Source organism: Propithecus coquereli, unplaced genomic scaffold (genome assembly GCF_000956105.1).
Source record: "Propithecus coquereli isolate 6110/MARCELLA unplaced genomic scaffold, Pcoq_1.0 Scaffold19, whole genome shotgun sequence".
NCBI lineage: Eukaryota > Metazoa > Chordata > Mammalia > Primates > Indriidae > Propithecus > Propithecus coquereli.
In genome coordinates, this window is record NW_012143856.1 from 13,273,006 (window position 1) to 13,287,183 (window position 14,178).

Below are 14,178 nucleotides of genomic sequence, written 5' to 3' on the forward strand. Positions count from 1 at the left end.
GGAGGAGGGGACGGGTATATGCATACACAAAGAGTGCGATGTGCACCATCCGAGGGATGGACACACTTGAAACTCAAACTTGGGGGCGGGGGGAGGGCAACATAGGTAACCTAAACATCTGTACCCCGATATTATGCTGAAATAAAAAAAAAATTGTAAGAAAATGAAATAGTTTATTGCTAAGATGGAGAAAGTTTGAGTAGTCTGGATAGAAGATCAAAACAACCACAACCTTCCCTTAAACCTAAACCTAATCCAGAGAAAGGCCCTCTTTTCAATTCTATGAAAGCTAAGAGAAGTGAGGAAGCTGAAGAAGAAAAGGCTGAAGCTAGAAGACATGGGTTTGTGAGGTTTAAGGAAAGAAGCTGTCTTCATAACATAACGATGCAAGGTGAAGCAGTTAGTGATGATGTGGAAGCTGCAGCAACTTATTCAAAAGATCTAGCTAAGATAATAGATCAAGGTGACTACACTAAACAACATATTTTCAATGTAGACAAAACAGCCTTCTATTGGAAGAAGATGCCATCTAAGACTTTCAGAGCTGGAGAGGAGAGGTCAATGCCTGGCTTTCAAGCTTCAAAGAACAGACTGACTCTCTTGTTAAAGGCTAATGCAGCTGGAGAGTTTAAGGTGAAGCTGATGTTCATTGACCATTTCAAAAATCCCAAGGCCCTTATGAATTATGCAAAATATATTTGTGATCCATAAATGGAACACCAAAGCCTGGATAAGAGCATGTCTGTTTAGTGTATGGTTTACTGAGTATGTTAAGCCCACTGTTCAGACTTACTGTTCAGAAAAAAATAGATTCCTTTTAAAATATTACTGTTGATTGACAATGTACCTGTTCACTCAAGAGCTCTTATGGAGACATACAAGGAGATTAACATTGTTTTTATGCCTGATAATACAACTATTCTGCAGCCCATGGACCAAGAATTAATTTTGTCTTTCAAGTCTTATTACTTAAGAAATACATTTGATAAGGCTTTAACTGCTGTAGATAGTAATTCTGCTGATGGATCTAACAAAGCAAATTGAAAACCATCTGGAAAAATTCATCATTCTAGATACCATTAAGAACATTTCTGATTCACTTGAGTTCCAAATATCAACATCAACATTATGAAGTTGATTCTAGTCCTCGAAGATGACTTGGAGGGGTTCAAGACTTCAGGGAAAAAGTAATGCAGATGTGGTGGAATAAGCAAGAAACCTAGAATTTGAAGTGGAGTCTGAAGACGTGACTGAATTGCTACAATCTCGTGATAAAACTTCAATGGATGAGGAGTTGCTTTTTACAGATGAGCAAAGAAAATGGTTTCTTGAGATGGAATCTACTGGTGAAGCTGCTGTGATCATCGTAGAAATGACAACAAAAGATTGAGAATATTACATAAACTTAGTTGATAAAGCATCAATAGGACTATAGAGTACTAATTCCAATTTCAAAAGAAGTTTTGTGGGTAAAATGGTATCAAACAACATCACATGATATAGAGAAATCCTTCATGAAGGGAAGAGTCAACCCATGCAGCATACTTCATTGTTTTCTTGTTTTGAGAAATTGCCACAGCCTACCCTAACCTTCAGCAACTACCACCCTGATCAATCAGCAGCCATCAATATCTAGGTAAGACTCTCTACTCATAAAAAGATTATGACCCATTGAAGGCTCAAATGGTTTGTTAGCAATTTTTTAGCAATAAATAATTTTAATTATGGTATGAATATTGTTTTTAAGACATACTACTACTGTACACTTAATAGGCTACCGTATAGTATAAACATAAATTTTGTATGCACTGGGAAACCTAAAAATTTGTGTAACTAGCTTTATTGCAATATTAATTTTATTGCGGTGGTCTGGAATCGAATATGCAATATCTTTGACCTATGCCTGCATAAATTTTCACTAAGCTTTATAGGGCTAAATAGAAGTACCATTAATCATCATTTTATAGATTAAGCATTTTTGACTCAGGGAGATAAGTAAAAAACCTAAATTCAAACAACTATTAAAATGACTATTAAACAACTATAAAACAACTATTAAATGGTGAAGCTTGAAACCAAACTCAGGTCTCTCTTAGTCCAGAGTTGTTCTTTTTCCACTCCATGCTACGTTATTTCCAAATAAAAAGATCTGACATAATTTGAGTGTTCTAGTGCTGACTGTGTGTATAAGACTCTTTCCCAAGATGACAGGGAGTGTGTATATATCAAGACCAAAGCCAGATTCAGAGTATGCTCTAGAATACTCAATAATAACTTCCAGGAACAAGGCAACATGAATAATGATTTAGGTATCACAGAAATCCTGAATTTTTGTGATATTCTGTAAGTTTTTTAGTAAACAAGATATGAGAATATATTACAATGCACATATTCCTCAATTCCCAATCCCTCCTCAGAACACACACACACACACACACACACACACACACACACATACACACACACACTACTCTGTAGCTACCAAGGATTGGAGTTGGTCAATCTTATTGTAAACATGAACATCTATCAAAGCAGCAAGAAAAGGTGTGACTGACCATTGACAACCTACACTTCCACTGCATTTGAACATTCCCCAGTGAGTCCCATTACTTATCTGCCTTAAAAGTTTCATGATGTTTAATCACATGTCAGAAGAAAGGCATGTGAGCTTAATGGACCTAGTAAATTTGATTTGATGTTTTCTCAATTTCTAAACAGTGATTTCAAGAAAAGGTAAAGTCCTACTGTTCAACTGAACAATTAAATACTGAAAGAGTCTGTCATTCTACATCATTTCATACACAGTTCATTTCTTAGACTTTCTGCACCAATTCACTCCACCATATTTCCAAGGCTTTCATTTAAATAGTGAATGATGAAAATAATTATCAGATTCTCTCTGAAATTACAAAATCTTGGATGAAAACGGATGCTTGAAAACACCATAACAAAACTTTTGTTTGCTATTTTGAGGTGCAGTTGCTCTTACCAGCCCCAAATTATATAGCCTGAGGGGCCAGATCTTCATAAAATCTGTTACTGTTTAAAGATTGTGCTGTCTTCAGAATGATTGTTGTTTGAAATGCATTGTAAATGAAAATATATTTAGTAGGCAGTAAATTTTAATCATTAATATTTTAGATAAAGGCAATGACTCATCTAAGAAAAAAAAAGAAAGTTAGTGAAAAGGAAGCAATGTCAGGGTAAAGTCAAAACAACTGCTTCTTAAGAAGATAAGAATGTCACACCAGACTCAGCATTTCACAATCTAGTCAATAGCTTCCTATAAAGGAAATGCCAAATGAAGGAGCTATGACTAAAAATAGAAGTCTGTGATTGAATCCTATTATCTACCTGTGCCCTTTAGTTATTATGACAGACAGTAGGGCCTCTGTAACTTCATTGCTTGTGTCTTTATTTTTAAACATAGATATAATTTTCACTTGCATGTTACTTAAATGTTTCATATTCTTGGAGTTACTTTAAAATGCATCAAAAGACTCCTAGAAAATATACCAATAAGAATAATTTTCTCTGCATTCATTGCATCTGTCACAAAATTCAGGAAACTGAGAAAAAAAAAACTCGCAGACAATTCTATGTGTTCTTATATGAGAAACTGGTGTGTAAATATTTGTAGCTTTGCAATAAGTAATGTCATCCAGTAGCAATCCAACCAACCAAGACACAGCTGGTGAATCAAAAATGATAATAGAGCAACTCAATGATAGGCTAACATTTTTGTAAAGTCAAACCATGAGAAGTCATGCTCAGTAGTGCACTTCTTTATTAAAGTTTTTATCAAATATTATACTAGGTGAGTCTTCAAAGAGAAAAACTATTTAATACAACTTGCTTGTTCTGATCGCTAATGCCAATTTGCATAATAAAGAAGCACATATTTGACAGGCTGCTAAATATTACTCTTGGAACCTATTACTAGGAAATACAGATTTCTGAAATTTAATTCCCTAAGCTTAATGAACCTAGTAAATTTGATCTGATGTTTTCCCAAGTTAATATGTTAAGTCTAAATTGTCTTTTTTTTTTTATAGGGACAAAATTATTCACATTTAAATTAATCTTGAAGAAAATATTTATTGCTACAGAAATGTGTTATGTATAGTCCTCACATATGATGGCTCTGATTTGATTTCATTGATTTGATGATTTAAAAAAGGAAATAATTAGCTCAACATGAAATGATTATATAGCAAATGGTAATTTTTTGCAAAAGTTTTTTGTGATGAGACATTTCATTCATTACATGTGACTGACTACCCCTTAAGTGGAAGGCCTTATCTAGGTGTTGTGAAATGTACAGACATAGATAAAATGAAAAATTTCCACCAGGAACTTCAAGCCTATGAAGATAGATTACATTGTTTTGTATACATTTCTTCAATATAATTTTCTATTTATTTTATGGTTCCTATATATTATATCATATTTGTTTAACTTTTGTATCTATTTCAAGATAGAGACCATATATAATCTGCATTTATAGAAAACTTGAACATAACTGACATCTATAGTAAAAAAGAGCCTTACTTTTAGAATCTTAAAATTTAATATCACAAAATCATAAAATGACAAAATAGAGAATGCATAAATAAAAATAATATTATAAATACTGATAATGGGGCCACACCATTAACAAGATGAATAAGCTCGGGGCTAAATATCCAGGAACATAAAGAGAAGAGAATTATTTGACATCAAAATCAGACCACAGTCCAACTAATTATGCAATAGGTATAAAGTTAGCATGCCCTTTCATTGGTTCTTGTGCTGGATAAAAGTGCATAGTGATCAGCAAAAGGAACATCAACTCTGCCTTTGTAGAACTTATAGTTGCTGATGGTGACAGTGGCAATATTAACCAAGTAATTATTTCAGCCAGGTATACAAACTATGAAAATTACTGGGTTGGAAAGCAGAGAAGTCTGATCTCAGCTGAGATCTGAAGCATGAACAGAAGCTACTTGGTGCATAGAGATACAGAAAGGGGCTAGAGAGTGTTTCCAGAAAGGGGGATAAATGGCATGAGAAAAGGTATTGAAGAAGGAAGCAGCAAAGAACATGTGAAGGAAAGACAAATTTATATCTGAAATGTCGACTGTGGAGGCAGAAAACATCATAAGGAAGATAGCTGAGAATCAATGTCGAAGCAAGAGAAAACCATTGAAACATTTTATGCAGAGATGATTCTTTTTAAAGAATTATTCCAGCTCTAGTTTGAAGTTTGGATTGGAGGGGTTTTAAAATAAAAGGAGAGACTAAGACTAGGTAGGTGGCCATAGTTCAGTGTAGTATCTATATTTTTATTTTCTTTATTTTATAATGTTTTGACATCTTAAAAACCTTTCTCTTTGAAGAGACACTGCTCCTCTGGGACTAGCCAATTCTAGGAGATAGCATGTGACTCACCCAGGAACATGCCTTTAATGTGCAAACTAATCAATCCAAACCAGACGCCTTCTATATGGCCTATACACCTCAGGAGGCAATAATTTTCTGCCTTAATCATCCCAGGCCCAGGTAACTAGGGATCATCCCTACAGCTTAGAGTCAGTAGAAATTATTCAAACTAGCCAATCCTATGTTTATGCTGCTCCACCTTGCCCTTCCCTCAGAAAGCCCAATAAAGGCTCTGGCCCAGGCTTTCCCGTTAATCCCACTTTCTGCCTCCTAGCTACCCCGAGGCCTCCCCATGTGGCTTTGCATGGTGTACTGTGCCTCCTGTTTCTAACACTTGTAAATATAATAAAATTTTGTTTTCCTGAGCATCTACTGTGCTTCCTCTTGTGGCCACACCTGACTGACCATCACATAAAAGAAAACAGAACACTGAAGAATGAGGTGTTGATAATGTAAATTCCCATGCTATGCTGGCAGTGTAGATGGAGTAGAAATAGGTTAATTTGAGAAATGCTTAGGTTAAGAAATCAAAAGAACTGTCAATGGATTTAATGTGGGGAAGGATGACAAACATTGAGTAAAAAATAATATAGTTTTCTAGCCTGTTAAACTTATGATATCACTTACTGAAACTGGGAATACTAGAGAAGGACAATATTTGAGAGTAACAGGGTGAGAGATGATTTTTTTGTTTTTTGGTGCATAAGATTTTGAAGCATACAAGAACAGATATCAAGTAAACTTTTGAATAAAGAGTTATGGAGCTCATAAGAGAGGTCTGGACTTAAGATTTAGTTAAAGAGACTCATTAGCTTTCTTTCAAGTTTAACTGAAGATTGATCAAAGTAAGGAAGAATAAAGTGTGTTATAGTATGGAAGGAGATGAATTCAGAAGTAAAAATGTTACTAGGAGAATCTGGGTGTAACTCAGAATATACTATTTATTTTTATGATCTCATCATATCAGGATCTGGACTTCTTCCCTATAATCTAAGAAACAAGTTTTTTTTTTCAGGCTTAAATTCACAAGATATTTAAATGCTACTGCATTGCCAGAGAGAAATACGACGAGAACAACTCATATTGAATGGCAGGCTCATGTGACTATAAGCAGCTTATTCTTTCTTCATAGAATGATGCATAGGAGAAGATTAGCTATAAATGATGTTTAATGTTAATAAGATCTTAGTTATGTGATTTTAAAGTACAATAGTATCAAGTTTCCTCAGACACAATTTTTTGCTAAAGCTTGTTGTACTTCTCCTCCTCCCATGAGGAAAAGAACTGTAAGTTCTCCTGATTATAAAAAACATAAGTACATTGTAAAAAGTCAAAAACTATTTAAAGATATAAAGAAGAAAGTAAAAATCAGTTGAATACCCATATTAAAATAATCACCATTAACATTTTAATTATTCATACATCTTAGGCATCATATATATATAGCAGTCTTTTATTATTTTACCTCCCTTTCCTCTCTCTTCTTGTGATGATTAATTTTATGTCGACTTGACTGAGCTAAGGGATGTTCAGATACCTGGTAAAACATTATTTATGGGTGTGTCTGCAGGGTGTTTCTGGAAGAGATTAGCGTTGAATCTGTAGACTGAGTAAGAGGAGCCCATCCTCACCAACGTAAGTAGACATCTTCCAATCTGTTGAAGGCCTGAATAGAACAAAAAGGTGGAGGAGGAATAAATTCTCTCTTTGAATTGAAACATCCATCTTCATCTGCCTTTGAACATCAGAACTCCTTGTTCTTGAGCCTTCAGACTCTAAGACTTACACCAGTGGCCTCTCAGGTTCTCAGAAAGAGGCAGGATGGTGGATCTACTTTGGCTTTGGAGACAATGCATTTCTTATTTGGGTGTGTTACTCTGGCCCATTTACTGAGTAACCTGAATACTGCAAATTTTGAGCTGGTCCTGAAACAAGAGAAAGATCTACAACAGGTCCAGGCTGCTGTGTAAACTGCTCTGTTACTTGGATGCTATGATTCAGCAGATCCGATAGTGTTTGAAATTTCAGTGGCTGTTTAGAGTTCTCAGAAGGCACCTATATGTGAATTTCAGCTTGCATCTTTAGGATATCAGAGAAAGGTCCTGCCATTGTCCATAGACAACTACTATTTTGTTCATTTGTTTGTTTGTTTCTGAAAGACAGCTCTCAAATGGGAAAAAATGTGAAGATATTTGTGTCCCATGTAAATACTCATCAAACAGTGACCTCAGCAAAGGAGAATTTTAATAATCAAATGAATAGGATGACTCATTCTGTAGATATCACTCAGCCTCTTTCCCCAGGAACCTCTGTCATCACCCAATGGGCTCATGAATAAAGTAGCCATGATGGTAGGAATGGTGATTATCTATGGGCTTAGAAATATGGACTTCCACTTACCAAAGCCAACCTGGCTACATTAACTGCTGAATGCTCCATCTTCCAGCAACCGAGATCAACACTGAGCCCCTAATATGGGACAATTTGCTGGGGTGACTAGCCAACTACCTGGTGGCAGGGTGATTATATTGGACCACTTCCAACATGGAAGGAGCAGCATTTTGTCCTTGCTGGAATAGTCACTTACTGGAATAGACAGATTTTTCTTCCCTGCATGCAATGCTCTGCCAAAACTAGCATATGTGGACTTACAGAATGTCTTATTCACCATCATGGTATTCCACACAGAATTGCTTCTGATGAAGAAACTCATTTTCAGTAAAAGTAGTCTGGCAGTAGGCCCATCCTCATGGAATTCACTGGCCTTACCTTTTTGTCCACCACCCTGAAGCAGCTGGCTTGATTGATCAGTGGAATGGCTCTTTGAAAGTTTGGCTACGGCAACAGATAGCTGGCAACACCTTTCAGGGCTGGAACAAAGTTCTCCAGAAGGCTGTATATGCTCCAAATTAGTGTCTAATGTATGGTGCTTTTTTCTGATAATGAGGATTCACATGTCCAGGAATCAAAGGGTGGAAATGGGAGTGACACAACTCATTATTACCCTAAATGACCTCCTAGCAAAATCGTTGCTTTCTGTTCCCACAACCTACATTCTGCTTGCCAAAAGGTCCTAGTTCCAAAAGGAATAATGCTTCCACCAGGAGACACAACTATGATTCTGTTGACTTGGAAGTTAACACTGCCACCTGGCCCCTTTTGGCTTCTCACGTGCTTGAGTCATCAGACTATGAAGGGAGTTACAGTTTTTGCTGGGGTTATCGACCCAGACTCCCAAAAGGAAATGGAACCACTACTCCACAATGGAGGTAAGGAGGGATATGGAATACAGGAGATCCCTTATGGCATCTCTTAGTATTACCATGCCCTATGATTAAGGTCAAGGGAAAACAACCTAGTCCAGGCAGAACTATGAGTGGCCCACCCCTTCAGAAATGAAGGTTTGGGTCATCCCACCATGTAAAGAACCAAGACCAGCTGAGGTTCTTGCTGAAGACAAAGAATACAAAATAGGTAGTAGGAAGAAGGTAGTTATAAATGCAGCTCTGACTATATGATCAGTTACAGAAAGAAGGAATGTAATTGTCATTAGTATTTCTTCCTTATTTTATTACAAATATGTTTGTGTATAGATAAAAATATAGTATTCAAATATCTTTGGTTTTTATTTTATAATTCCCTTATCTTATAACATAATATGTATTGAATTTATATCAGTATTTAAGTATTATTAATTTTATATCATACTGTTTAAGTTATGGATTATTAGGGGAAGAGTAAACATCACTGAAGGATTTTAGCTCCTCTACTGAGAAAGAGATTAATATGTTTTCAGTTGTGCTCAAGGTAGTTGTATCATGATAGGTGAAATTATGACCTTATTAGTTGATTTATTTGTAGATTAACTGTGGCTTAAGGAAGTTTATATTAATATAAGTATCAAGGGGACAGTGAGTGAACTTGTGATGGTTAACCTTATGTGTCAACTTGACTGAGCTACAGGATGCTCAGATACCTAGTAAAATATTATTTCTGAACACATTTGAAAGTGTTTTTGGAAAATATTAACATTTAAATCACTAGTCTATCCATTTTTGCCAGCACCATTTTTTGAATAGGGCTTCCTTTCCCTAGTGTATATTGTCTGCTTTGTCAAAGATCAGTTGACTGTAGGTAGATTGTTTTATTTCTGGGTTCTCTATTCTGTTTCGTTGTCTATGTCTCTACATTTATACCAGTATCATGCTGTTTTGGTTACTATAGCCTTGCAGTATATTGGAAGTCAGGTAATATGATGCCTCCAGAATTGTTCTTTTTATATAAGATTTCTTTGGCTATTTGGACTCTTTTTTCATTCAAAATAAAGCTTAGTATTTTTTTTTTTTTAGATCTATGAAATAGGACACTGGTATTTTTATGGGGATTTCATTGAATCTGTCAATCACTTTGGGTAGTATGGACATTCTAACAATGTTGATTCTACTAATCCATGAGCAAGGGATGTTTTTCCATCTGTTTATGTCATCTGAAATGTTTTTCATCAGTGTTTTGTAATTCTCCTTGTAGAGATCTTTCACTTCCTTTGTTAAGTATATTCCCAGGTATTTTAATTTCTTTGCAGCTATTGTGAATAGTATTGAGTCCTAGATTGACTCTCCACTTGACTGTCGTTAGTATAGAGAAATCCTACTGACTTGTGTGCATTGATTTTATAACCTGAGACTTTGCTGAATTTATTTATCAATTCCAGTAGTCTTTAGGGTTTTCTACATACAAGATTATATCAGCAAACAAGGATAGTTTGACCTTCTCTTTCCCGATTTGGATGGCCCTTATTTCCTTCTCTTGCATGAATGTTCTGGCTAAGACTAATAGTATGTTGAATAGAAGTGGTGACAAGAGGACACCCTTGTCTTGCTCCAGTTCTTAGTGGGAATGCTTTCAACTTTCCTCCATTCAGTATAATGTTGGCAGTGGATTTGCATATATGGCTTTTATAACTTTGAAATATGTTCCTTTTATGCCTAGTTTATTGAGGGTTTTTATCATGGAAGTATGCTGCATTTTATCAAAAGCTTTTTCAACATCTATTGAGATCATTTGGTCTTTGTTTTTGTTTCTGTTTTTGTGGTGAATTGTGTTTATTGATTTGCATATGTTAAACTGTGCTTACATCCCTGAAATGAAACCCACTTGATCATGGTAGATTATCTTTTTGATGTGCTGTTGAATTTGGTTTGCTAGTATTTTATTGAGAATTTTTACCTCTGTGTTCATAAGGGATATTGGTCTATAGTTTTCTTTTTCTGTGTGTCCTTTCTTGGCTTTGGCATCAGGGTGATACTGACTTCATAGAATAAGTTAGGGAGGATTTCCTCCTTCTCTATGTTATGGAATAGTTTCTATAGGATAGGTACCAGTTCTTCTTTATAGGTCTGGTAGAGTTTGGCCATGATTCTCTCTGGCCTGAGGATTTTCTTTTGTTGGGAGACTTTTTATTACTGCTTCAATCTCTCTGCTCATTATTGATAGGTTGAAGGTTTCTATTACTTTCTGATTAAGGCTTGGGAGGTTATGTGTTTCCAAGAATTTATCAATTTCCTCTATGTTTCTAGTTTATGTGAATAGAGATTTTAATAGTATTCATGGATGATATTTGTATTTCTGTGGCATCTATTGTAATGTTTCCTTTTTCATTTCTGATTGAGGTTGTTGGAGTCATTTCTTTTTTTTCTGGTTAATCTGCCTTACTAGAAAATAAGTAAAGTCTGTCAATTTTGTTTATCTTTTCAAAGAACCAACTTTTTGTTTCATTAATTTTTTGTATAGCCACATGCAGAAAAATGAAACAGGATCCCTATTTCTCATCATAGAAAAATTAATTCAAGGTGGATTAAAGGCAAATATAAGGCATGAAACCATAAAAATTCTAGAAGAACAAGTAGTAAAAACTCTTTCAGACATCAGCCAAGGCACAGAATTTATGACTAAGACCCCAAAGGGAAATATAGCAACAATGAAAATGAATAAATGGGACTTAATTAAATTATAACACTTCTGCAGAGCAAAAGAAATAATCAACAGAGTGAATAGACAACCTACAGAATGGGAAAAATATTCACAAATGTGGGCAAAAGACGTGAACAGAAATTTTTCAAAAGAATATAGAAAAATGGCCAAGAAACATATAAAAAATGCTCAGTATCAATAATCATCAGGGAAATGCATATTAAAACTATAACGTGATACCACCTTACCCTTTTCAGAATGGCCATTACTAAAAAGTCAAAAAAAAAAAATTAGATGCTGGCAGGGATACAGAGGGAAAAGAACTCTTATGCACTGTTGGTGGGACTGAAAATTAATGCAACCCCTATGAAAAGCAGTATGGAAATTCCTCAAAGAACTAAAAGTAGACCTACCATTTGATCCATCAATCACACTACTGGGTACCTACCCAAAGGAAAAGAAATCATTTTATAAAAAAGACACCTGCACTGGAATATTTATCACAGCACAATTCAGAATTGCAAAGATTTGTAATCAACCTAAGTGCCCTTCAATTCATGAGTGGATAAAGAAAATGTGATATATATATATATGTATATACACCATGGAGTACTACTACTCACCCATAAAAAGAAATGAAATAATGTCATTTGCAGAAATATGGATGGAACTGGAGACAATTATCCTAAGTGAAGTGTCTCAGGAATGGAAAACCAAACACCATATGTTCTCACTAATAAGTGGGAGCTAGCAAGTGGGTACATATGGGCACAAAGTGATATAAAGGACATAAGAAATCAAGAAGAGGGGAGGGCAGGAGGGTAGTTGTGGGAAAAAATTTTACCTATTGAGTACAATAAACACTATTCTGGTGATTGACACACAAAATTCCTGACTTAAACATTATACAAAATATCCATGTAGCAAAAACACTTGTATTCCCTTAATTAATTTTGAAATAAAATAAATAACTCTGCCCAAAAAATCAATAGATTGAGTAAAGATGATCAATCTTCACCAATGTGGAGAGGCATCATCCAACCCACTGAGTACCTAAATAGAACAAAAGTCCAGAGAAGGGGCAAACTCTCTTTCTCTGTTCTTGAACTAAGACATCCATCTTCTCCTTTTCTCAGACATCAGAGCTCCTGGATCTCAAGTCTTTTGTCTTAACTGAGTTAAATCATCAGCTTTCCATTAGTTCTCCTGTTTATGGGACAGCATATAGTGGGATGTCTCAGCCTTCATAACAATATGAGCCAATTTGCATAATAAATCTCCTCATATACCTATATATCTAACTAGTTCCGTTTCTGTGGAGAACCCTGACTAGTATATTTCTGTATTTCATCTTCCAAGACTATCAGAGTATAGGTAAACAGTTTAAAAAATCTGTGTATATTTCATAGCTTCTGTGGTGCTTATATAATGAAAAATAGATACATAGTTATGTATATGTACTTATAAATATACATTTTTGGCATTTGTGTTATAACATTGGAATTATATTTTTTAAAGTACTCAGCTTCATGCTTTTCTCATTAATGTGAAAATTCCCTCTTTCTTTTTAATGCTATATAATAGTATAGATGGTAGATGTGATATGGTGTGAATACAATGCATGTATATGGAAACATTTATTCAACCATTTTATGGAGGAGGAGGAACTTGTTTTCATTTATTTTAGAAAAATGTTTCAATAGACATGTTTGTGAAAAGCATAATTTTATATTTATGCTTTAATTTATTTTTATACAGTCCCAAGTGTCATATTGCTTAGTACAAAGATCTGTTTACTTTTCAAGACGTCTGTAACAATTCATGTTTCCATCAACAAGATATGAGAATACTACATCACTGTGAGCAGCAGGTGTTATCACTTGTTTTAATTTTCCCAATATGAAGTGCATAAATTGATATAACTTTATTACTCATTTAGATTTTCTTGTTACTAAAGAGATAAAGTATCCTTTCATGCTGTTCTAGAATGTCTCCTAAATCTTTGAATGTATTTATTTATGTACTCAAATTTTAGTCTATATACATTATTTTTTGATCTGAGATTAATAGTCAGCTGTATAATTGTCATTAAGCAAATAAATAATCTGTATCCCATCAAATTAAAATATCTATTTTAGCATATTTCAAGATCCATGTATACTGGTATCTATTTCTAGATACAATATTAATAATTATTACTTTATTTTCCTGTTTTATTGTATTTTCTAAAACTTCTACCCAATGTTTAATATTAAGGGAATAAGTGACCATTTATGCCTTTTTCCTGTTTTTAATAGAAATAGCTTTACTGTTTCAACATTTAGAGTAATGCTTGTTAGTGATTTTGGACAGTCTCAATGATATTTAATTAGATGCTGCCCATTTCTATATTACAAGCAGATTTTATTTGGAGTGGTCTTTGAATTAATATATGACAATGTGTCCTTTTTTCTCCATTTATTGATGATAGCAAAAATTAGGTTGACTGATCTTGCTAATATTTAAAGATTCCTACATTCTATGACATAAATACTAATAGTCATACTGTATATTTACTTTGTTACCATAATAATTATTGGTTTCCCAATAGTTTATTCAGAATTTTTGTGCCTACATCAATGAGATTTGTCTGTATATTTTTTTCTTACTCAAATGTCAGTACAAAGATAATAATGATTTTATTAAATGAATTGAAACGCTTTCTATCATATTTGATATCATCTAGTCTTGGTAACTTTTATTATTTAAATTGGAAATCTTCAATTGATCTTCTAAAATTTTCATAGA